Raw genomic sequence first — 25,208 nt, forward strand, 5'->3', positions numbered from 1 at the left:
TGAGTATCTGCATTTGTCTTAGTCAGATGCTGGCAGAACCTCTCAGAGGACAGCCATACCAGGCTCCTGTTTGCAAGCACATATTGGCATCAGCAATAGTGTTAGGGTTTGGTGTCTGCAGATGGAATGGATTGTATGATGGCCTTCCCTTCAGCCTCTGCTCTAGTTTTGTCCTTGTATTTTCTTTAGACAGGAGCAATTCTAGGTTAAAAATTTTTATATGGGTGGGTGGCCCCATCCCTCCACTGGGGGCCATGTCTATCTTTTTACAGAAGTTTATTCAGATCTTAAATCTACAAATGAATTAAGCCATTCACTGGGTCAAAGACATAGTAGTTTATTTGTCTCTGGGAACACCTTCGCAGATACATTCAGATATTCTTGAATTATCTATGCATCTCTCATTTCAGTCTACTGGGCAGACCAATTTTCATAATTCTTCTGGAAGTTTGGTGGTAGTTTGTGTCACCTGTAACAGTAGGATATTAACTTGCATTTCTCTGGGGACAAGTGACCTGGAGCAAGATTGTATATGTTCACTGGTAGTGTCTAATCTTCCTTTCTGAGTTAATTATTCACACTTATATATTTTTGTTGGATTCTTTCCCTTTCAATTTTTGAAATGTAAAATTCTTTGTCTCTCAATCTTTGACTAACCTACTCATTTTCTAAATGCTGTTTAGAAAAGGTTACTCAGAAAGACTTTTTCAAAAAATATAATTGGTCATTTTTTTTCTGCTTTCTAGTTTTTTTTTTCCTAAGAAGATTTTGCCTACCTAAAGAAACAAAAGCACTAACCAAAGTTTTCTGATAATTCATTACTTTATAATTCTTATGTTTAGATCAATACATATAAGCACAGGCATGCATGCACAAGCATGGATGTACACATAACCAGTATCCTTCTTAAGTAAGCAGGAGCATATCAAACATTAAAAAGAATGACATTAGTACCAAATAGAGTTTATCATGAGAATATGACATTGGGCTCAATCTTTATAATTCTATCAAAATAAGTCATCACACTAACAGATGAAAAGAAAACACCATATAATTATTTCAATAAATGCAGAAAGGCATTATACAAACCTAGCTATTCATGTTTTACAGAAAGCAAACTCAGTAATGAGAAACATAAAGGAGAATTACAAATCTGTTCAAAAGCAGATATGGAAAATGTATAGATCAATTTTATTTATCGATGCATATTGATTGTTCTTTCTAAAATATAATCTGGTCTGGAACATCTGGTATGTCTCACAAATCCCTAGATACTCTGGCCAGAATTTGGCATGTCCCTTTTAGAAAATGTAAGAGATGGGGACTAAAGGGATATTTTGGGTCATAAGGACTATGCCTTTGAAGGATATGATGAACATTTATCTCTAATGTGCATTTTCTCCTTTTCTTTGATCCTCGGCTGCACTGAAGTGAATAACTTCTGTCTCATTTTCCCCATGATGTGTCAGCAATAGGCCCCAAAGCAACAAATATATCTATTCTAACAACGAAATGAAACCTCTGAGAGCATGAGCCAAAACAAATCTTTCCTCATTTGAAGCTTATTGACTTTAGTGTTATTTTCTATTACTATTATGACAGAAATGCAAAGCTAACTAATATAGTCTCTATTATACATGAATAATTTTATTTCATTATTTATTAAAGTATCATGATGGTCTAAATACTTCCCAAGTATTTCTTGATGTTCTAAAAATTACTTATAAATAAATCAAGAGAAAATGTGTGAGCTAACAAAAGAAACAAAAATTCTTATTGATTTTAAACTTAATCCTGCAGAGAATCAAGCCAGGAGAATGTGACAGTTGTTACTGTCAACTTGACTAAATTTGCAATTACCCTGCATATTAAGATACGTCGCTGGGTATGTTTACTAACATGACTCCAGAGACTATATTAACCAAAGGGTTAAGAACCATCTCCTGAATATGGAGAACACTATCATGTTGGCTAGGGCAAAGATGCAATAAAAAAAGACAAGACAGAAGAAGGTCAACCAGTTGCCACCAGTCCTCTTGCCACTGTTCCCTGACCCACTGTTGTTGTAGGATATTTGATCACCCTGTGAGCCCTAAGATTGTGTTATTTACTGCAAATACCTGTTTCTAGTTGTGTTGTGGCTTAGTTCTTAGCTCTCAACTTTAATCCCTCTGGCTAGAATACAGACACACCCTTAGTATACACCTTTAATCCCAAACAGTAAAGGTAAAGTTAGTTTGTAGAAGGAAGCACCCAAATTTAATAGTGATGTCTAATTGAGTGTCAAAGTGACAAATCAGAGAATCATTTGACAGAATAGGATATGCCAACTCTCATGACAAAAGAGAGGAAAGGGAAGTCACTTAATAGAGTAGTGCAGAGAAAGAGGGAGAGAAAGTACGCAATTTCACCAAGATAGTTGTACAGAGAATGTTGCACAGAGAACAAGCTAGATACAGGTGAAGACAGAACAAGCCAGAGAATGAAACGGAGCCAGAAGACTAGAGCAGACTTGCAAAGTTAGTTTAAGACTAAGCAGAGCAAAAAGCTGAAAGCTGAGGAGCTAGACTGAATCAATCAGGATACAGAGAAATTTGAGCCAGAACAGCAGATTTGAAAGAACTCAAGAGCCAGAGATTAGAAAAAAAAAAAAAAAAAAAAAAAAACAAAGGGTGAGTTTATTAAGTAGTAAATCTCAGAAACTGAAAATATTCTAGGCTTAGATTAGATTGGATAGAGTCTAGAAGTTTCCAGGATTAGGCCTTGGTTAGGCGACTGAGTCAGTAAGCCTCACAAACAACAATTACATCAGGGGAATAAATGTTACACATTAACATGTCAACAGTTTTATTTTGTTTTGTTTTGTTTTTTTTCTATCATGTTCTCCTGCCACAAGGGAGGATGTCTTTGAAAACATGATATTGGGCTGGAGAGATGGCTCTGTGGTTAAGAGCACTAACTGCACTTCCGGAGGTCCTGAGTTCAATTCCCAGCAACCACATGGTGGCTCACATCCATCTGTAATGGGATCTGACGCCCTCTTCTGGTGTGTCTGAAGACAGCTACAGTGTACTCATCTACATACAATAAATAAAATCAATCTTAAAAAAAAAAAGAAAACATATATTAAATGAGTATTTCCTCCCATAAATGGTTCTTTTTCAGGTATATTTTTCAAAAATGGTATTGCTGGGTCTTCAGATAGATCTATTTCCAATTTTCTCAGGGACCTCCAAATTGATTTCCAGAATGGTTGTACCAGTTTGCAATCCCACCAGCAATGGAGGAATGCTCCTCTTTAGCCACATCTTCATTAACATGTGTTGTCACCTGAGGTTGTGATCTTAGCCTCATTTTGGTGTAAGGTGCAATCTGTGTCATTTCGATTTGCATTTCTCTGATCACTAAGGACTTTGAACATTTCTTTAGGTGCTTCTCAGCCATTTGAGATTCCTCTGTTGTGAATTCTTGGTTTAGTTCTATACTCCATTTTTGATCGGTTTGTTTGGATTTTTGGTGGTTAGCTTCTTGAGTTCTTTTATTTTGGAAACTTTGATGGAAACTAAATAATTCAGAGATATATGGCCTATTCTTACTATTTAATGTTGTTTTTAAGGCCCTAATGATAAATGGTGGAAGAAAATTTAACAGTAGAAAATAAAAATATCTGTAAGTATATAGAAACCCAACCAACACAATTTCTCATTGCTTTTATCAAAAAGCATTCATTTTATGCCTATAAAGTATGCAATTTAGTAGTGTGAATAATATATAAATTTTATGATTTAAAGAATCAGTTCCCTGTAGGCCTCATTCACTGTTAAAACACCCTTATATATAGAAATTAAGTAGTTTAAAATAACAAACATTTAAGATTTAAACAAAAACTTAAGAAATCATTAATCAAAGTATAGTTTATATAAAAATTAGAAATATAGACATTTAAACAATGGCAACACTATATTTTACCAGTGTCACCCAATTATTACATGAGAAAACTTGGAACTTCAAATGCAATTTTGATACATAAAGAAGCATTAAGGGATAATAAATTATTTACAAGTAAATTTTGAAAAAAAAATAAAACCAAGAGAATTCTATTAGTATTAAAGGTTTTAAAAGCTTAAAATATGAACTTAAGGTAATATAAATTGTGATTTAGAAAGTCGAAACTTGATTGGCTGAAATGATTAAAAAGTTTGACGAAACTCTAGAAAAACTATTAAAAATTTGTTCAAAGTATAAATAAATTATATTAGAAATATAAGGAACTAGTGGGTATGGATTTTAAAAGCTATCAAGTAAAATGTATAACAATAACACTAAGTGGTATCAGATACATTTTGTTGAAATCAATGTAAAGAAAAAGAAAAGCAAGTTGCAAATATTCTGTAATAATTAAGAAATAAAATTGGTAATTAAGAAAGTTCAATCTCATCATATCCATCACTAACACAATCATAAGACAATCTTACTCCCAAATATGTACTCTGCAAAATTATTACCAACAACCATGCAAAATGCAAAGTGTTTATAGCAATTTTACTAATGATAGGGGAAAAAATATCAAAGCAGTCTAAATACCGACCAGCAGTTAAAGGTGAATTGTGACTATGTTCATAATTGAATTTTACTTAGCTATAAGAAGGAATGAACTTTAGACAGAATCATTGGTGAACACCCAGGACACTAAATTGAGTTAAAGACAATAAATATAATAAAATACATCCTATAGGAATCAATAACACGAAGATTTTGTTGTTGTTGTTCATTGAAAATAGTCTTCTCTCAGATAATACATCCCAATCACAGCTTCCTCTCTTCATCTCCCTTCACTCCTCCTAGCTTCCCACTATTCCCATGTCCTCTAGATCCACTCAACTTTGTCTTCAGAAAAGAAAATGTCTCAAAGGAACAACACTCAAAATTGACAAAAAAAGGAAGAAATGAAAAATAAAGAGAGAAAGAAATGAAAAAATAAAGAGAGAAAGAAAGAAAGAGAGAGAGAGAGAAGGAAGGAAAGAAAGAAAGAAAGAAAGAAAGAAAGAAAGAAAGAAAGAAAGAAAGAAAGAAAGAAAGAAAGGAAGGAAGGAAGGAAGGAAGGAAGGAAGGAAGGAAGGAAGGAAGGAAGGAAGGAAGGAAGGAAGAAAGAAAGAAAGAAAGAAAGAAAGAAAGAAAGAAAGAAAGAAAGAAAGAAAGAAAGAAAGAAAGAAAAAAAGAAAGGTGCTCAGACAAGGCAAAAGCCCTGTTCTAAAAGCTTGGACAAGGCAACAATTTTTCCTAATCTGGGGTCTCTTTTCTACATAAAGTTTCAAGGCAGACAGAATGAATTCATGAAGCAAGACATGAATGTCACATTTGAAGTGTTCAAAGGGACCTAGGTACGGCAAATGCCTCTGATATAATACTTAAGAGGCAAGGCCAGTTATTATGAGGTCAAGTTTAATCAGGCTCACCAAGTAAGATCACTTAAAGAATAAAGATACAGATATAGTTCAGTGGTAGAGCACGTACTTAGCCAGTCTAGCTCTCAGCACCAGAAAGTACCAAAAAATTCTCTCCCCTGCTTCAGTCTAATTCTTAAGAAAATTTTTAGTAAATTGTAATTAAAAGGAACTTCCCTGAACTGATTGGAATTGGAGGAGTACCACTAAAGTTCACAGAAAAAAAATGTAACAATGAATAGTTAGGAATGCAATTTAAAAATGAAAGCTAGCATGCCTCCACATGTTGACTACTCCCCTTCTCTAGGCAAGACACTATATGTCTGAGTTACATCTCCAGCCTCCTCTTTGTCTATTCTGATTAGCATAACCCCACTGCCCTGCCCACACAGGAAAAGTGTATAGCATGTTGATGAGAATGAGTTCCAATAGATGCTTTCTTTTTACTGAATGTTGTAATGGTAAGTAAAAAGGCTGAAATTGCTGCAGCCCTTTTGCTACTGGAGAGGAGACACCAAATCCCATGAACTTGAAGCCATTTAGCTTTGTGATTTTTAGAGTCCTCTTTTAAAGCATAGATGACCTATTGACAGAACCTTCTAGGTAGTATAAACTTAAACCAGCCAACCTGTATTAGATCCTTAGCACAACAGCAATTAACACATGATAACACTGTTCCTCCTCTCCAAGCCCCTGGTAATTGACTGTTGGATATGAATATGAGATGTCTGATTAATTGAATTTTATTCCATGAAATATTTTTCCTGCTGCCTTTATGTATAAGAGATCTCTGCAAAAATCTTCACTGAATTTTGACTCTACAGAGTTGTTTTTGCTAGTTAGCTATACAGTTATAAAATCCCATGGGAGCTGAGCTTGAATTCCGCAGATCCAATTCTGCATATTTAGGATGCCCAAAGTACTCTAGTTCTTTCCCCTTTGGACCCACATTCCTGTCTGGGAATCATTTGCAGGTCTTTCAGAATAAGCAGGGTCCATAGACTGGATGCATTTTTAAATAGTAATAAACACTGTGGCATCTTTTGAACTGGTGAAGAGTCTGAACAAATAGCTCTCCATATGCCAGTCTCCAAGAGGTCAAAAACTACACATAGCAACTTGCACCCCTTGCTTATTGGCCTACTGACATCGCTTCCTTTTGAATGCAAAGCTATTAGCTTATTATGTTAAAGACAACAATACTAGCAGAGATGGAGAACACTAGTTATAAATTGTGGATTTTCATTTGAAAATCAACTTTCAGTTTTAGTGAGAAATTTGTCAAGTTTTTCATTAAATTTGATGGAACAAAGACATCTGATAATTATAGGTACTCTTGTAGTGCCTGGCAAGAGACAGAAAGGAGTGCTATAAAGCTATGTGTATCTAGAACAAAGGGGTTTAAATCATCAGTTACTATGAGTTGAGAAGTGTGGTGGAAGGGTCTACAATTGAAGAAGAACTTCCTTTTTTCTTTCATTGTATGTTCAACTGTCTGGTTTTAATTTCCTTTGCAATAAACTCATGAGTTATTTGTAAAAAAAAATATGAAAAATTTTGGCTATTGAATTTCCTCAACAGAGCATCTATAATGTAGAAATAAAATGAATAAAAACTAAACGATTAATATTAATATATGCTGGTTGATTCTAACATATGCTATCGGTAATATTTTAGAATTTAGCAGCATAAATTAGAATATAAAATATAATTGTATATTTATAGGTTAGCAATAAAATTTTATATAATAATAACTTCTAAACACAATTTAGAAATTAACAAAATACAGCATAAATAGCAACAAAACCAACAGCATGTATGTAATTTATCTACAAAGTACATTAATTTATTATTACACTCTTTAAATAATAATTATTAAAACATACATTCATAAAAATAAAATATCAAGATTCAATTCATTGAAATAGAATTTGTAATTTCCATGTGACTTTAGTGAAAAAAAAAACAGCAACAGCAGGATATTTTGTAAGAACCCATGGCAAGTAAATAAATAAATAAATAAATAAATAAATAAATAAATAAATTCTTTAAAGAAGATTTAAAAAGATGACCATAAAGAAGACCCATGTAGTCTGTTTGCTCTGGTGGTGTTTAAGCCTGATTATAAATCTATTGTAGTTGATATCATATGGGTTTGACCTCAGTTATACCAGTTGAGCCTCAGCACACAGTCATGTGAATTGAGGGTCTCAACTTATAAGAAAATGGGTTGATAAAAAGCTCATAAAAGATGAGCTCATCACTAAAGATACTGGGTTAGTTCCTTATCTATAAATAAAAATAAAAGTTGAAAGTAGATTTTACACATACTACAAGCAAAATTAATTCTAGGTAGAATGTATACAAATATGTAAACAAGCCATTATCTTTATAGGAGATAAAGTTTTTAAGTTTGCATTAGAAAAATATTTCTTACATCAGGCAAAATTGAGCATAGAGGAATTGATTACATTCAAGTTAAGAATTTATTTTCATACAAAAGAGTTACTGAGCTAAGAGATAAATTGAATCATGATATCATTGCTTATGGTGCTGTATGATCTCAACTGGATGAAAAGGATCAGGCAACAGTAGAAGTAGAAGAGAAAGTAATACATTACATTGCCTTTCTTGAGAGCTCAGAGATCCAGAAGACATGATATCATAATCCATATTTTCTCAAACTTCCTAATACAACAACCCTTTAATGCAGTTCCTTGTGTTGTGGAAATTTTGATAATGTTAGGAATTGCATTGTAAATATTTGTGTTTTCCGTTGGTCCTAGGTGACTCCCCAAGAAAAGGTTGTTCAACATTCAGAAGGGTCACAACCCACAGGTTGAGAATCTCTGTCATAAGCTATATTGCATCTGGTGACAACAGATAATTTCTACAGCAGATAAGAACAAAGGCATGGAGTCACTTGCATAAAGACCAGGAAGAGATGGCAACAGAGTTAGGGGTGAGAGGAGAACTTTCTTCTCTCAGCAACTAACATGAGATGTCTGATAGTCCCTGCTTAGAGATCGTGACCTTTGCTAAAGTGAACGGTGCTAGTGGGGCTGGGAAATGATGGCCTGGCACTTTGTCTATGAGCTGCTTGTACAACAAGCCAATGGAAGTGGGGAAGATGAAGGATTTTCTTCCGTCTTCAAACCAACTACAATTGTTTCTTAAATACCTTTATTTGTTGTTTTCTATTTTTTGATTGGTCTTCTTTATTTTTGATGTGATTTAAAGTGAGCCATACCAACAATATTGCTAAAGGTATTGTGGAGATGAATGATGAGAATGTACAAGACACTTAACACATTACTGGAAAAAAAAGATAATTATTATTAGTGCTGTTTATTATACTCAGGATATTTTCTACTTCCTTATTCCTGTATCAAGATTGGCTAACACTTGTAAGACATAAACATAACATAAGACAGATGACTTTAATTTCAATTAGTTTTAAATTTATATTATACAATACATTTAAATATATGTGTCCTAGTTAGCTTTAATTGTCAACTTGACAGAGCTTAAAGTCAAGTAGAGGAAAGCCTTGGTTGAGTAATTACCTAGATCAGATAGACCTGTGGGCATGTCTGTGGGGATTACCATGATTATTACTTGAAGTGTGAGGACCTAGACTGTTGTGGGTGTCACTAACCCTTGGCAGGTGGTCATCAACTATAATGAAGCTAACAGTATGAGCCTAAGTATGAACCAGAGAGTAAACTAGTAAGCAGCATTTCTCTGAGGGTCCTGACTCCAGGTTTCTACTTTGAAAACTGAAATAAAAGAAAAGGTGCTTAAATCAAATTAGGAGAGGGAAGGGGGACGATAAAAGGGGACATGACCAGGTATGGGGGAGGGGCTGGAGAGAAGCCCTGAAGGCCAGCAGAATGAATAGAAGTATGCAATCTCAGGGTGTGGGAGTTGGGTGGACCCCCTGGAATGTGCCAGAGACCTGGAAGGTGAGAGACTTTCATGACTCAAAGGGAGGGGATTAGATGAAATGCCCAACATTGGGGAGAGGGAACTTGTAGAGTCCACCTCCAGTAGAAAGCCAGGAAATCAAGTGGAGCCATGGGGTTGCCATCCCACAGTCAAAATCTCTGACCCAGAATTGCTCCTGTCTAAAAGAAACTGCATGTACAAAAATGAACAAGAAACTGAGGGAAAGGAGGTTCAGTGACTGGCCCAAATTGGGACCCATCTCAAGGGGACCTCCAAGACCGGACACTATTACTGATGTTACAGAGAGGAGCCTAGCAAGGCTGCCCTCTGAGAGGCCCAACAAGCAGATGACTGAGACAGAAGCAGATACTTACACCCAAACAATGGACTGACCTCAGCGACCCCTGTGGTTGAACTAGGGAAAGGCTGGAAGAAGTTGAATCCCATAGGAAGACCAGCAGTCTCAACTAACCTGGACCCCTGACATCTCTCAGACACTGAGCCACTAACCAGGCAGCACATACACTAGCCAGTCGAAGACCCCTGACACACATCCAGAAGAAGACTTCTTGGTCTGGCCTCAGTGAGAGAAGCTGCACCTAACCCTGGAGAGACTTGAGGCCCCAGCCAGTGGAGAGGTCTGGTGGGGTAGGGTTGGGTGGGTTAGTGTGGGGGATGGGGACATTCTCTTGTAGACAGGGAGGCAGGAGAGAAGGAATGGGATGAGGAACTGTTGGAGGGCAGACCAGGAGGAGATAATGACTGGAATTTTAAAAAAAAGATTAAAGATAAATATTTTTTTTAAAAAAGAAGAAAGTGAAAATATTTACCTTATTCAATGACTAAAATATAAAAGTACAATGTGATGAGGAAGTTGATAGAGACAAAGAAGAGAATCCAGACAATATTTTTCATCTATTCATGAATAAATGTTTGACAGGTCCATTTCAAGTGACTTTGAAAAATAGAATACAAATTATAGTGCCTACTAATTGTGTTTTAAACATCTGCTACATGAATCTGCTGTTTCTGATTGTTTTAAATAAATTAACTTGTGAACAAAAAAAACTATAGATCACTATTTCCATAGAAATATTATTTAAATGCTAGCTAATTAATGTTGTATAGTCCCTGCACTACTATTTTGCTAACATGTTACTGTGTCTAACATGTCATATATATTCAGATAAACTAGCCTAGAGACACATTCCCAGTCTAGAAAAGCATTTCAATAGTACAATCTTATCAATGATAGGTATCTTAGTTGAGGAGTTGAGGCTTTACTGTTGTGAAGAGTCATCATGACCAAGGTAACTCTTCTAAAGGAAAACATATCATTGGAGTTGGCTTACAGTTTTAGAGAATCTGTCCATTATCATCATGGCAGGAGAAATGTCAATATGTCAATATGTCAATATGTCAATATGTCAATATGTCAATATGTCAATATGTCAATATGTCAATATGTCAATATGTCAATATGTCAATATGTAAGCAGACACAGTTCTGGAATAGCTGAGACTTCTACATCTTGATCCAATGACAGCCTGGAGGTGATGCTTCCACAGGCAGATAGAATGAGACTCTCTTTTCCACACTGTGCCTCCTATGCAGAGCTTCAGCATAGGAAACCGTAAACCCTGACTACACAGTGAGGTACCTCCTCCAACAAGGCCACACCTCCTAAGAGTGTCACTCCCTATGGCTAAGTATTGAAACACAAGAATCTATGAGGACCAAATCTACTGAAGTACAATTGGTCTAAGGTAGCTACTGAACTTATTAGATACTACAGAACCCAGATGAAAACACCCCAACCTGAATATGGACTCTGAATGCACTGAGAATTAGCTATCATATTAATAACATTAATAAAATAATCAGTCACAGATAACATAGAAGGTAATCTATGTTTTTTTTCGTAATTTATATCCTGACTGAATTTAAGTAAAGCCATTAACTTGGGAGATTAAAAACATCATGGGTAGTGAACTATGAAATGTGGTTCTTATGAAGGCAATAGCATCAGAAAACTTTATCGTAGTGAAATTGCCTCTCCTTGGAAGTACACCATAAGATTTTCAAATGAATAAGTCATGTTGATAATAAAGTACAATTATCAACTCTGTCTTGAGGACATCTAGCACACAAATGAAAACAAACAAGAGGCAGTTATTTGTCTGCTATTGTTTTGTAATATTCTGAACACAATCTATAAAATCATAGGCACATTATATAGGAACTGATCAAACATGCTATTCCCTAAGAGTGTCACTATCTACATTCTTAATTTCTCACCTTTATTTTTTCTCTCTATTAAAAATTTATTATATATTCATATTTCTCAACAGCCCTTCTTTCTTCTGGTGTTTTTCTCCATGCTATATCTATCAAAGATGATAATAAAAACAAAGATTTATATGGCTTAATTCTGAAACAGGTTTAAACCTAATCATATTAAAATATTTTATTAATTCCCTACAAAATTGACAAATTGTAATTTACTAATATCCTATTTTACAGATAAGGAAACATGAGGTTAAAACACACATATCATGTAATTTGAGCATGATCACGTAACTGGTATATGTGTAAATGGCAGTGGCAACATTTTAATTAATCTTATGCAATGTATTTTAATGTAAAGGTAATCTCATTTTATTACCCAATGCTTACTAATTCTTCAATAGCTCATGTCCACTTTGTTTTTCATACAATCTTGTTTCTTTTCCAAGACTGTTTAAAGCAATTGGCAACCATTTTATTATTTATTTGTATATTCTTGAATATATCCCTAAAATATAAGTAACTATCATAAACATAACAGTGATGTCATCACTATATTTGGGATTTCATAATCATTTCTTAGAATCTCATCAGTATTTACATTCCATGGTTGCTACCCACAAAATCTGTTCCCAAACTTGGAATGAAAGTAGAATCTTTTTCAACACAGTTCTTGAGGCAGCTATTATCGAAAATAATGGATTTGGCACTTGTGATGATTCCTGAGGCTGAATCTGGACTCAGCAAGAAAGAGTGCCATGATTGATTAGCCATGTCTGCCATTAGCTCAAAACTAGGGACAGATCCTGCCAGATACTTGCTGACAACAGCTTAGAAGTTTCCCTTGGCCATACAAACCTTCTTAAAGGACTGACTGGTAGGTACTCAGGTCAAAATAAGTTTTATTGAAACTTGTATTGCGCTTTAATTTCTAGTCATATTTAGCATATACCTATTTATGATACAAATGCTATCTTTTATATTGCATTTACATTCTCCTTACATTTTAGCAGCCAAATTATAGAGGGTTTACTGGATTTATTATATTTTTAAAAGTCTTTAACTTCAAATAGTGATCAAGATATTTACAGACAATAGTTCTGTTAATGTAAACTTTTTGTTCTTAATATCTAAATTTCATTACTAGCATAAATGTTTCCTCTTGGAAAAGAGCTGACTTCATCAATTCATGTTTCCTGCAGTTTGAAAAAGTATTTATTCCTTGAGAATGTCAAACACATGTATGCACACATACATACATATATACATACATAATGTGGTATGTGTGTGTGTATATATACATATATATATATATGTGTGTGTGTGTATATATACACATATATACATCACATTATATTTAACCCCCACTTTCCCTCTCTAACTTCTTCCCATACTTCGCCAACACACCTCTCTCCTAATTTCATGTTCTCTTTAACATATGTGAGTTTTCCACTGATCCAATTAATGTTGCCTGTATGTGCATGGATATGAGGCCCAGCACTGGTGCATGAGCATCCAACAAGTCCCCATAGCCCCAAATAGAAATGACTAGCAGCCTTTCCTTGCAGCCAGCAGCTATCAATAGTTCCTCGGGTAGGGCTGGAGACATGGTGAGCCCATCATTTCTTCATGCTAGAATTCTGGTTAGTTTAAATTTATAAAGGTCTTGTGCAGGTAACGATAGCTGCTAAGATTTTTTTTACCAGAGCAATAGTCTAATGTCATGTCCTGAGGATAGTATTACACAGCACTCTTTCTTATTCTCCATTTTGTCCATTCCTTCTTCTGCAGTATGCCCTGAGCAAGGCAGTGAGAGGACTTGATAAATATTTAAGGCTGAGCATTGACAGCCACTTATTCTAAGCAGTTTGATCCGTCATGAATATCTGCAATAGCCTTTACTTGCTGTACAAAGAAGCTTCTCTGACCAAGCCTGAAAGTGGCTTCAGAAAGCAGTCTATAGGTATAAGCCAATATATAGATATCAACAAATATTTAGGAGGCAGTAGTATAACATACTCATTTATCAAAGAAAAAAAAGCAACAATAGATTACCCTCCTGGGGCCCATGACCTTCCAGCCATAGGCATTAGATAAAGTTCATAGTCCAGAGCATGAATTTTCTTCAGTGTTGCAGGCTTCAAATCCAAGCAGAAAAGAGTTGGTTGTCTCCTAACAGTCATGCCACTGTTGTGCCATGTTGCCTTGCATGTCAGTACTGTGGCATGGATGGTACAGAACTGGCTAAGACAACTGATGACATGTGTCCCCCTCTTAGTTGGAGTAGCATCTTCTAGCATTATGAAACCTGTCAGACAGAGAGAAGCCCATGCTATGTTCTACATTGATTTCTCTATGTCCTTCAGTCAAAGCATGTGGTGCCTTCATCAGTAAACTTTTACCATTTAGTTATTGTGGGAAACCTAGAACAATGACAATGGATGTAATGTTTTGGAGACCTTTCTGATGAATAACTAGTAGGAAACTACTCTATGGCTGGCACTGTGATTTTTATTGACTAACCAATTTGCTTGGAGGGCATCTTTAACCGCACATACAAACTTTCTCTATTCAAATTCCATATATACATATATATATATATCTATATATATAGATACATAATATTATCTCACTCCTTACCTCTTTCCCTTATCCCTGTCATATCTCTGCTTAAACTGTCAACCTAAACATTATCTTTTTTTTTTCTTATTGTATCTTTTTCTATCCCTTCAATTGCATTTTTTTTTCATCAGAAGGATTTTATTTTTTTCCATTTATTTATTAATTAGGTATTTTCTTCATTTACATTTCCAATGCTACCCCAAAAGTCCCCCAAACCTCCCCCCACTCCCCTCCTCCCCCACTCCCACTTCTTGGCCCTGGTGTTTCTCTGTACTGGGGCATATAAAGTTTGCAAAACCAATGGCCCTCTCTTCCCACTGATGGCCAACTAGGTCATCTTCTGATACATATTCACCTAGAGACACGAGCTCCAGGGGGTACTGGTTAGTTTGGTTTCAAGGTAGTAGTAGGTTTCCATATGTTTTGATACCTTCCTTCAAATCAGTTAAAAAAAAAAAACTTGTGTGTGAATGCATCCTTGCCTAAACAAAATGAGAACCACCGCACTGAGAGTGCTTCACAAGGGTCTGAATGTGTGGGTTTTATTTCCCCACAGGTGAAGAATTGTGGTAGCGAAAAAATAAGCACTGGAGCAATAAGGAAAGCATCAATTTTGAGACAAAGCATTCAACTGCACTGCAAAGTCTGAAAAGACATGGTAGTAGAGAGGGAAAGATTTAGGGAGGAATTCCAGGCTATCAATTATTTGGGTTGGAATTTTCCTTTGTCTTCAAATGGCAGACATACCCCAGGGGTCATGTTCAATCACCCCAAGAACACTCCAGCTGGAGTTCATTGGCAAGATGACTAATAGACAATTAGGGCACAATGGAGGCCATTTATTTTCTAAACATGTCTCTAATTTGCCAGTCATTCGAAGCTTTGGAGCAATAAACTCACTGTTTAGAGGGTGGTTTCTGGTATCTGGGCTGAAGCATCTGAGTGTGCACACACACCCACGATAATGTTTCAGACATCAAAAGCAGAGTATGGAGAGAACTAGGTATTTTTAAAAGACTTAATTTTAAATGTACTAGAATAAAAATAGCTTCTCAATTCTTTTGAATGCTGTTAAGACAGCATCATAAATGCATGTCATTATTTGTAAGGTTTTGGTTGCCATTTCATTTCCTAAAAGCATATTCTATTTTTTTCTTTGTTGAGAATGTTTTTAAATGTATTGAATAAGATGAAACTCCAATTTAAATGTGTATATATAGTAAATCAAAGTTCCAAGAAAAAAACGGGGGAGGCCTTATCACATTCATGAGAACAGAAAATTTCCACTGGAATTTGAAGAAACTAGTATTTCAATGGGGTGTTATTATCTGAATACAAGCCAGAGTCAACAGATTTATTCATAATCTTCCACTGGTATTTTAATTATTGGCTTCAAAAGCTCAGTCATGAAGCTTAACCATATCTTGAGTCCTATGAGATAAGCAACAGAATACAAACCTATAAATGCACAGAGTTCATAAGGGCTTCTGTCCCCTCATAAGAGATTATTGGGTTTGAGATCAATGCCCTTTCTTTTACCACAGTCACAAGTGATTTGCCACCACTGGGAAACATTTTACTATAGATGATCAATATTTCTGTGAAATGGAAGAGACACCTGGGTTAATGCAGGAAAGGGAAATAATATTGAGGTGGCAATGTTCTTAAGAGGAATACAGTGGCCTCTAAATGGATGTTTAAAAATATGTCAAAGCTTTTTTTTTAAAAGTCTGGGCAGATAAAATGCCCACTAGATGATACTACTCAAAAATATTTTACCAAGTACACACTCTGAACATGCTCCCCTAAGAGCTATATTTATCAAGACCCTTTTCCTGCAATCAAGAAACTGAACACAATTGTCACTGTGGAGAATCTATCATGCCAGATGTCATTGTTTTATCAAATAAAAACAAATTGTCTTAGGTCAATTTAATGTCTTATGTGTATTTTAATTGTAAAGACCTTCATGTTGTCAAATCTCAGAAAGACATTATTAATCTTTTCCGTTGGTGGGCTTAATTCCTTTGTCTGAAAAAATATTGTGTAATTTATGTCCTTTTCTTTTAGCATTAAATTGAATTCTGTGAAATAGAAAGAATATCTATCCTTCTTTATTCATTAGAAAAAAAGGAAGTGGAAATGAGATTCTTTTACTTAAACCAGTCCTAGAAGCATTATTATATTATATAGCATGATCACTAACCAAGGACAACACAAATCAGTCCAGGGATTTTTGTAATTAACAACTTCTGTCTTCCTCCCACCTTTACAAAATGTCCATAAGTGGTGATTCTTCTAAACACAAACACATCCTTCTGAAGTGACAGGACAGTCTGTGGATTTTAAAGCAGGAAACAATTTAAAATCAAATCAGGAAAAAGAAAGACAAGTGGCTTTTTGACTTTTAGATTGAGTTGAACTTGGTTGGTTCTCTGTCAAGAGTAATTATCTATCTCCAATGTTATGTCTTGTGGTACCACAATGATAAGAAAGTTATTAATGTCATTTCATTTGAGTGATGGTTCAGAAAGATGCAAAGCCTGAAATTCTTGTGATTCTTGAGTTTTCTCTCCTTTGGATTACTTCATGTTAAAAAAAAAATACAATGATGCTCAATGTAAAATAAGTAAGTGGATAGATAGATAGATAGATAGATAGATAGATAGATAGATAGATAGATAGATGCATACATACAAACAGACATACATATATACATACATACATTTTATATATATATATATACATTCTCAAAGTGCATCAAGCCAGTAGTGGTCAAATAAATGTAAACTAAGATAATGATCAGGCTCTAAAAATCCATGCATTTTAAAACACATGTAGGGTCATTGTTTTATCTCATTCTAAACACATCTGCTATATTCATACCCACATACCGCAGTTAAAATTCCAGCACAAAGGCTGCTAAAGGGCAACAGGTTTTAAATCCTCAAAGGGATTTAAAAAAATAAAAATGGTAGGAAAAATGTGAAGCAAATTCTGGAATAAACTATACCTTGGCTTAGAAAAACAGAACTGCCCAATTCTTCTGTTTGGTTTACTTTTGTTTTTAAAATGATTTTCTATGATCTCTAACTCTGATATTGCCCAATACTATTGCTTAAACATTTCAGTTTTGAAGGAAAATTTATTTTTAGATAAACAATGGGTATATACTGCATTGAGCCCGGGGAGGTAATGGTAACATAACCAAAGCTTTCACTATCCCATTCCTTGTAAACACTGGTTTGTTTGTTTGTTTGTTCTGTCCTGTATCAATAGTCACATGGGTGTGACTGAGCTCTGCACTCAACACACAACATCAGGAAACAGGAGAGCAAGTAAAGTAACAACGAATGAACAACATCTGTTTTCATTAGCCGTAGTTTCAGGAGAAATGCCTTTGCTTTTAGGTTTTCAAAGTTTGTGAACCTTTATGTTTTGTGATAATTAAATGGAAAAGAGAAGAAAAAAAAACTAAATTTTGATTTATTTGGCTGTTTGTTGTTTTTTGTTGGGGGGGTTGGGGGAGGAGTGAGACCGGGTTTCTCTGTATAAAAGTCTTGGCTGTCTGGACTTTCTTTGTAGACCAGGCAGGCTACAGACTCACAGAGATCTGCCTGCTCTCTCTGCCTCTCTGCCTCTCTCTCTGCCTCTCTGCTTCTCTGCCTCTCTCTGCCTCTCTCTGCCTCTCTCTGCCTCTCTCTTCCTGCCTCTCTCTGCCTCTCTCTGTCTCTCTGCCTCTCTCTGTCTCTCTGCCTCTCTCTGTCTCTCTGCTTCTCTGCCTCTCTCTGCCTCTCTCCCCCCGCCTCCGCCTCCGCCTCCCATGTACTGGGATCAAAGGCATGACTCAGCATGACAAGCCTCTAATTTTGATTTTTATTCTGCTTATTCTCTTTCCTAACATCCTCATTCCCTAATCGACTCAGGTCTGAATTATCCTGTCTCTGATCGTCTCTTACTTTATTTCATATATGAACATTTAAAACTTTGTGTGTTTGTTTGTTGAGTATGGGATGACTCCTGAGAAACAGTCTAAGCATTTCAAGCATCTGCTGTGTAAAGATTTTGATAGAGCACAAGTTATGTTTGTATTTTCCCCACATGTAGTCAGGTTTAGCTTTTGCAGCTCCAGAGTTGGAAGCTAGCATATAAGAGAAATTCTGAAGTGTTACTAGAACCTAGACTTGAGAATGGCTAAAGAGGACCTCCTGTCTTAGGAAATTAGACTTTCCCAAAACCATTCGGTGGAGAAATTATAGTGAACTCCTACTTCCTCATTGGGCAGAAGCATCTTTCAGGCCTGGCCTCTGATGATAGTCAAGGCAGGAGTAGGCTGCTGCTATCTCCATGTGAGGATTTAAATCAGGACAGCTGGCCTTGGGTAAACATGAGGATGCCCCGAGTCACAAACAAGAAGATGGGACATCAGGAAGCATTGACTCGAGTGCAGCTGGATGGCTGCTACTGTGCAGCTGGTAGGTTTTCTTTTCCAGGTGAAATATTCTGATCCAGAAACTTTTAAAAATACCTTCCAGGCTCTAAAATTATAACCACGTTGCTTAAATGACATGCTTTGAGACAGGCACACAATAATTATACACCTCTAATATTAGCCTCAATCACGAAATAGGTAAAATGGAGAAATGAGTGGATTTCATTTGAATGTTTGAATTCTGATCTTCAAAAGTCTAGGGAAGAGTAAATCCTTAGAAACATTGAAGGGAAATTGTGGCCGTTTTTGGATGTTTTCTTTCATCAAGTACATTTTACAAAGCATCCTGAGAGCATGAATTCTAGAAAAAGCTACAAAGGAATCTCATTCTGGAAGTGTAACCCTGCAACTAGAAAAGGATATTTATGTGGATCAAATTGCTTTTCACTTGGAGGCTAAAGTATGAGGCTCATTTTTCCTTATTAGCTGAAAGATAACAGAAGCAAATGTACCACATCAACTTTATGAAACTCAATAAAACTGCATTTTATGTTGTATATAGGACTGTTTATAAAATGAGTTACTGCAGTTAGGAAGAAGAGTTTGTTAAACAAATAAAAATAATGACTGTGAAAAAAATAAAAGATTGTGTTGTATAGACAAATGGGTTCGTGTCTACATTAGCCTTTTTGGAAAAATAAAGTAATATTTAAATTGTAAACCTGAAAGGAAATATATGCTATTACCATAAAGAAGAAATGGCATTTAAGGGAACTAAGGAGCTCTAAAGTAATACTACAGATGTAATAGTCTACATTCTACTAATAATAAGCTAATTTACAAATTCATAATTTTTATGGAGAATACATCTTAGATTAGCATGATATAAATTGACAGATAATCCCTTACCTGGTATGTTGGGCTACAAATTTAAACTAAAATGGGGGTGTTTAAACATTTATTTAGGATTTAAAACATTTAAAACATACACACACACACACACACACACACACACACACACACCAATCTACATGTGGGTTTGCACATATGATTAGGATGCCCAAGGAGGCCAAAGGGGGAGGGGGTCTCAGAGTCACAGTTACAGGTATTTGTGAGCCACAGTATATGGATACTGAGCACCAATCTTGGGTCTGCTGTAGGAATAGTGAAGTACTATTAACTGCTGAGCTATCCTCCCAGGCCCCACTTAAATTCCATACAAAGTTATTCCTAAAAATTAAAAAAAACAAAAACAAAAACAAAAACAAAAAACCAACTGATATTCAGCACCTTTCATGAATTCAATTTTTTATACATTAGAAGAGTACTAATATGTCTGCGTTTGGTGGTTGATTATGGGATGGATCCCCAGGTGAGGCAGTCTCTGCATGGTCATTCCTTCTGTCTCAGCTCCAAACATTGTCTCTGTAACTCCTTCATGGGTATTTTGTTCACCATTCTAAAGAGGAACGAAGTTTCCTCACTTTGGTCTTCCTTCCTCTTGAGTTTCATGTGTTTTGCAAATTATATCTTGGATATTCTAAGTTTCTGGGCTACAAGCACCAAACTCAGACACAATTGCACATGCCAGCAAGATTTTTGCCAACAGGACCCTGATATAGCTGACTCTTGTGAGGCTATGCCAGTGCCTGGCAAATACAGAAGTGGATGCTCACAGTCATCTATTGGATGGAACACAGGGCCCCCAATGGAGGAACTAGAGAAAGTACCCAAGAAGCTGAAGGGGTCTGTAACCCTATAGGAGGGACAACAATATGAACTAACAAGTACCCCCTGAGCTCGTGTCTCTAGCTGCATATGTAGCTGAAGATGGCCTAATCAGCCATCATTGAGAGGAGAGGCCCTTGGTCTTGCAAAGATTATATGTATGCCCCAATACAGGGGAATACCAGGGCCAGGAAGCAGTAGTGGGTGGGTTGGAGAGCAGTGTTGGGGGAGGGTATAAGGGACTTTTGGGATAGATTTGAATTGTATACGAAGAAAGTAGCTAATAAAAAAAGAAGAGTACTAATCTTTAAACATATATTTTCCATCATATAAATTTCTAAAATTTTCACTCTAGACTAACCTTTTTGGAGTCATTGACATATTTGCAAACTCTTCTGTAGAACATGCAGAGGCACGCAGTGAGAGACACAGTGTTACCAAGGGCTCTTGAACCATTATCTCTTATGACCTTGTTTAACCTAGAACTTTAACCAACTAGGAAATAGTGTTACTCTTTTTCAGGGTTGCCATCTCAAAAGACACTTTGATAACAGAAAGGACAACAATACCATTGTTGTTCTGCATGGTTAATTGGTGAGGTCCTGCAGGTTCCACTACAAGCAGAACCACTCAGCAGAGTATATAGATCTGGGAAGGAGAAACAATGAACTGACACCAGCCTGCAGAAAAGTCCCCCTCTCCTCTACTTTCTCCAGAAGGGGAACTCTGTTAAGTATGGCCCAACAACTAGGCTCTAATACTTGACTATTTTTGTACAGCAGACATAAAGAATCTAATTTTGAACCCAATGTATGAGTATATATACACACAAATCTCCATTTAATGTGTTTTTGAAAAATCATATTAAATATTAAAAGCATATTATTACAGAATTTATTTTCATTCATTTCTTTTAATATTGTTTTCATAGCTTAGGGGGTTTTTTTGTCCATATTTGCTCTTATACATATGATGAAAAATATTTGCTAAAGAAAATGTTCTGTCTTCACTGTGGCTATAGTCTAGAGTGACACGACAGTTTTAGTTAGCAGGAAAGTTATTTCATCACTGCACAGCTCTAGAAACAACTAGAAAAGACACTTGACACCCATCAAGAAATGAAGAGGTTTATTGTACTGTTTGCCAGTATAGATGGCAGCTGACCTCCCTCTGTGCCTGGGGAGTCTGGATACTCAGTGTGGCTTTTATTCTTCAGCATGATAAGCAATCCTGAATCAAAGCTTGTGGAAATAATGTCCTCCATCACAGAATCCGAGCCTTGTCCATACCACAGGCACATCTGTTCTTTTTATGTCCGTGGCTGCATAAGCAACCATTACCAGGCTAAAGCTTAGGCTGGTGTGTGAGTCATGCCTACAATCCCAGACCTAAGGAGACAGGTCAGGAGTTCAAAACCAGTCCATAAGGTCTGGGTGGGACAGCCTGGACTACGTGAGACTCTCGGTCTTCAACACAAACAAAGAGCAGCAACAATAACAAAAAAATCTTCAGGAGGCCAAACACTACCCATTGGCCACCTTGGTGAGGCAGAGCCCACTGTGAACAGCACAGTATTGCTTGATTCATACAGACACCAAACTCAGCACAGAAAAAAAAAAGAAATCCTTTTAAGCCATCAATAACTTTTTCTCTGAACAGAGAAGACCCTAGATGCAGACCTTATTGAAGGGTATTTAATTGAATAGGCAGAAACTTAATATTTTTAAGAGGAGTAATTCTGTCATATGTCTTTAAATGCATTGTCTAAAACAGAAATCATCTTACGAATTTAGCTCAGACTCAGTTTTTTTTTAACCATGATCTCCCTAAATATGCAATAAATATTTATTGCAGATGACAAGATCAGGAATTAGAATTTGCTGGAGCCCTCTGTGATGGACAGCTGCAGAAGAATTGGACAGAGGCATTGTCTAGCACAAGCCCTCATATGCTGCAAAAGCCTACAGAGGCTATCAAATTGTCTGGTATATGGCTCTCTGCCCTCCTTGCCAGGTGTCACAGGTTAAGCCTCCCTTGTTTCGGTCAAGCCCAGACCGCATGAAAGAGAGTTAAAGTTGCTGCAGATGCTCTTGATTCAAATGCATGCTGAGCTCTCCCTGATCGGCTTGTTCCTTTGGGCAATCTCACAATTTCATCTTGTTCAAGCTGTCTGCATTCCTGTTTACTCAGGTTTGCAAATAGAACTTTAACACTCAAATTAGTCCTGACAGAACAACCTGCAAGGGTTCTAAATCCTCATTTTGCCTTCATTCCAGGGGACAGTGCTCTATTTTCAGAGCAATATTGTCTTATATCAAAATTGCTCTTGTGACATGAAAACAAAGCGACATGAAACTGCATAGCACAAAGACCCTGCATTCCCAGCTTTTAGATGTGGCAATCTGGGTGTGAAAGTCAACCCCCAAGGGTACCTAACTCCTTGGCCAACCTTGCTTTACTTTTGTACTGCCTGTTTCTCTTATGGGGTACAGAAGCATATATAAATAAAAGGAAAAAAAACCTTTACAATTGTAATTCAATAGTACATGGCCGTGATCCTTGTTATGTTCCTTAATATCTGAACAACCATAAGTATAAAATCCCCTTCTGCTAGGGTACTGGATAATCTGTCTGATTCTCTGTTATAATTAACTGAGACTAAGTTACACTGCCTATAAGGGGCAGGAGTATAGGCAGGAGTGTCAGAAATTGAAAGGGTCCACTGCTTCCCAGGGCTCTATCCTATTAGATGGAAAGTCTTGGGCAAGCCCATCTCACTTTCTGAAAAGTAGTCAATATGTATAACAGTCGTCCTTACTTCTGACGGCACAATAGAATCTTCTCAGAGTCTTTCACAAGGATTGTGTGCCTGGATGACATCCAAGCTAATTTAAATGAGCATTTCTAGGCCCAGAGCCTAGGTACTGGCATGATTTTTATGTGTCCTAGCCTTCTGCAGCAGACTCTATTAAGAGACTGAACAGCTTCTCTGTCAGACATAAAAACACCCTCCTATTTTCAATGGCAGGTATCTCCTGGGATGCCAGAGGTAAATAGTGCCTCAAATTGGTGAGGCTTTTTGGAGTTCGATGCCATGAATATCTTTGCTTCTCACTGGACCTCTCTTTATGTTCCCTTTTTTGTTTTTTTGTCTTTTGTTTTTTGTTTTTGTTTTTTGTTTTGTTTTGTTGTTCTCTCTCTCTCTCTCTCTCTCTCTCTCTCTCTCTCTCTCTCTCTCTCTCTCTCTCTCTCTCTCTCTCTCTCTCTCTCTCTCTCTCTCTCTCTCTCTCTCTCTCTCTCTCTCTCTGTAAATCACCATCCCCTACCTGGCTTTCACAATAAGGTCACATCTTTTCGGTAGCACCATCTCCTCATTCTGATGGACCGACAGCTTCTTTCTCCTTTTCTAGCATCTTGATGGAGTCTTGAAAACAAGAACACAGCTAAGTGTTTGATCCCACAGCATTCACCCACACATTTCTCTGTTTGGACTTATTGCTGCAGTGGGCTTGGTAAAGCGTTTCACTTGCCTTGATAGCAAGTGGACTTCAAATCCATTGCCTCCTGTCTCCAGGAAGTATCGTCAGTCAACACTCACATCCCTGGGCTGGCAAGTTCATCTGTTACATAAACGTAGTTTCTTCTGCAGTTGTGAAGAAGAGGAAGTTTTATCATCATTCCAGACACCTTGTCTCTCTGTTCCACCTTCCTAAATCTGTCACTGCCCTTCACAAATCCTACTTTTATTCAAACTACCTGTGTGCAACCTGAAGTACATCCCACTTAAGGGAAAAACAATTCAAAAATGTTTAGGAAAATAATTAGAATCTTTTAGAGGGAAAGCAGCAGTTGAAAATAAATCTTTTAAGAAAATCAAGAAGGACTTGAAAATAGTGTTTACTTCTCAAAAAAAAATAAAATAAACAAAGTGATGAGACATACAGTCAAAACATTCAGAGTATGGAGTATACATAAGTTTGAAATTTTTCCATTTCCTTTCAAAAACTCCCACCCCAGAATTAACATCATTTAACAAAATGTAGTACTTTGTTCCTCAATAGACTTGTATATAGAGAAATATATAGGTCTGTACGAATGTGCGACTAACATATTGGATTTTGCTACCCATAAAGACTTGTGTTACTCTTCTCTGAAGCCCTCCTTTTCATTTAATATGGAATTTAGAAATATCTCAAACCTTTGTGTTCAACAGGATGACTTTGCAGATGTCTATAGAGGTAGACTGTAAGATAAAATGCACAACACACTGCCAAGTGTGTTTATCTCCGAAAATCTGGATGCTCTATAAAAGAAAAAATTTGAATAAAATTATAACCCTTTTCTGTCTCATGTTACTTCTTGGTGTTGGTGTAATTACAATTTTTAATTATCCTTTTCTTACTTTTTCTTCAGTTAGCAGTAATGGAAAATTCAGATGGATTACTGATGCCACCCCTGGAGAGGTTCCTGAATTCTGCTCAACACAAAATCACCATGATTGGTAAACACTTTAATAAGCTCACTGAAGCTTAATGACTTCAATTGTTCCCATCATTGCATATGTCCCTAACAGCACTCTAATTTCATAACTTTTACAATTGTAACAAAAATAATTATTGTCAGTTTCATGATTGTGAGCTCTGCTGGGAGCAAAAACTATGAGCAGACTAAGACCAATCTACCTGCCTGCCAATATTTTGAAAGACTTAAAACTCTTCTCTATAAATTAGAAATATATTGTTAGTGTG

The 25,208-nt window shown here is 36.3% G+C and overlaps 1 annotated feature.

The window, feature by feature from the left end:
* Positions 14,795 to 16,330: an enhancer, noted in NCBI's record as "VISTA enhancer mm148". NCBI's record gives its function as "enhancer in: neural tube[7/8] | hindbrain (rhombencephalon)[5/8]" and the evidence as "EXISTENCE:transgenic organism evidence [ECO:0001131][PMID:17130149]".

The sequence above is a fragment of the Mus musculus genome, chromosome 1 (genome assembly GCF_000001635.26).
Source record: "Mus musculus strain C57BL/6J chromosome 1, GRCm38.p6 C57BL/6J".
NCBI lineage: Eukaryota > Metazoa > Chordata > Mammalia > Rodentia > Muridae > Mus > Mus musculus.